At 58.6% G+C, this 2,087-nt stretch overlaps 1 long non-coding RNA gene across 1 annotated transcript in view; it reads left to right on the top strand.

The window, feature by feature from the left end:
* Nucleotides 1-2,087, top strand: part of LOC107184683 — a 14,746-nt gene that overhangs the window by 7,607 nt on the left and 5,052 nt on the right. The window lies entirely within an intron of this gene.

The raw sequence follows: 2,087 nt of genomic DNA, 5'->3' as shown, positions 1-2,087 counted from the left end.
GAGCGTGGGGCGGGTAGGAGAATGAAGTCTCGGGAGACAGCAGCTGGGAGGGAATTGGGCTCCTCCCCAGGCAGGAGGTGTTCCCCGGGCTGGGCACCCCGTTCTGTCCAGTCTCTGGCTATAGGTGAGGCTGCAAGAAGAGTCATCACATAAAGGACCCTTGTTGGTGGCTCACACCAGCTGGGGGTTGGGGGGAGGGAGATGAAGGACCAGCAGTAGGATTAGGGCTCCAACCAGGTCACCAACCTCATCCCCAAGGCCTGGTGATCCCTGTGGGCCCAGCAGCCTTCCCCACGTGGAGCTGCAGGTGTGGGAGCAGAGGCCTGAGACCACTCTAGGGGCGGGAGAGCTACCAGGACTAGCCCACTGTCCAGGTGGGGCGGGTGCTGCAGGGCCCCAGCGAGGAGGCAGGCATGGTGGGGGGGAGGGGATGCAGGACGATGAGGGGCCGGGCAGGGCGGGAGCCTACAGGCTTCCTCTGAGCCTCCTTCTCTGGCTTGAATTACAAGCTTTCACCACGGCCCCACCAGGGCCCAGAAGGAAAGGGCCTGGGTCACCAGCCCAGAAAGCAGGGCTGCCCTTCAGCAGACAGAGCCCCCGTCATGTGCCCTAAGATCGTCCGCTTCTCATCAGACACGTTTGTCCTGGGACTGCTCGGCACAAGTGCTCCTGACGGGCAGGGCTGGGCTGTACCTTGCAGACCGAGGTCCCGACAGAAGAACCTCCATGCACCCAGGAATTAACTTTCCTCGATGCATCTTTGGTGAAAGCGCTGGTTTTCAAATGCCAGGCTCTCCGAAGGCCAAAGGCCCCTCTAAACGCCACGGGTTTACCCGTCGTTCCTCTAGCAGCACCATGCGCTCGCTCTCCAGACTCCGCTGCTAAACGATGACAACTTTGCTCGTGATCTGCCAACCCCCACAGCCAGGACTCCAGATGCTCGTAGAGCAGAAGTCAAATCAGACTGTGTTCACTGGAGGAGCAAACTGTTTTGCAGCAACACATATGTGTTCACAGATGAAGTCAGAAAAGGCAGCTGTCGCCTCTGAGCAGACACCACAGAGTCTCGGAGCAGAAGCGCCGTCGGCCTGGCGACGCCTCCTCAGACACGACGTCGTTCCGGCCGGGGATCTAGGCTTTGTCTCGCAGCCAGGCCGCTGATGAACCGAGTGTGGCCTTGCCGGCTCACCTGGCAGCGGCTGCTGGACGGGCTGAGAGGGAATCCCAAGGGCAGCGCAGGCTCCAACACGACCCTGCAGACGGCTGGGCAGGTGACCAGGCTGCAGCCACCCACAGAGCACCCTGTGGGCCCGGCCACCCTGCCGTGGGCACCCGGCTGGCCGGCTTGTGAGGGGAAGGCCTCCTCTCCCCAGGGCACTTCTGTGCCTAAAGCCGGACCCACACCCAGGACACCGACAGAAGCATTTCAAACTCCCCACCAGTCACAGGAGTCTTCCTTGTAAAGGATGAAAAATAGGGTCCCCTTTAAGAAAAGGAGATGCACGATCCAGAAACGGAGAAAACGCAGGGAACGGACTTCAAGACTGGCTGTTTTCAAGTCTCCAGCTGACGAATCAGGCAAAAGTCAGGTATAACTCAATACACTGAGAACTGCCAATCCTTGTTCAAACAGGATCTGTTTCTACATTTTTATAAGCAGGTCATGGAAACAAGTCTGAATGTTTACAGAGAATACAAAGGCTGCCGGTCTGCCTTCGTTTTAAGGTTCTCACCAGACTCGTCAAATTCCGGAAAACGAAGGTGTGAGGTCGTCTCGGCGCCCAGGGCTTTATGAGCAGAATTTAAAACCTGGCTGGGGACTCACTCCTTAATCTCCCGGTGCCCCGTCCATCGTGCCACTTCCCACCTGGAGATGCACTTCATTCCCTCTGGGAACAAGTTCAAAGGCTCCCGAAGGCACCTGCCCAGGCTCCTAGAGGCCTTGGGTTGCAGGAGAGAAAGGGGGGCCGTGACTCTAACTCCTGCTCAGCCCCATACCTTGGGCGGAGCCTTGCCCTGCAGCTGAGGGAGCCAGCTGAGCAAGTGTGCAAAGAGAGAAACCAAAAGCAGTTGTACTAGTTGGCGGG

Source organism: Myotis davidii, unplaced genomic scaffold, assembly GCF_000327345.1.
Source record: "Myotis davidii unplaced genomic scaffold, ASM32734v1 scaffold1467, whole genome shotgun sequence".
In the NCBI taxonomy this organism is placed as follows: Eukaryota; Metazoa; Chordata; class Mammalia; order Chiroptera; family Vespertilionidae; genus Myotis; species Myotis davidii.
Note: the sequence above shows the minus strand (reverse complement) of the source record. Positions and strands in the feature narration are given on the sequence as shown.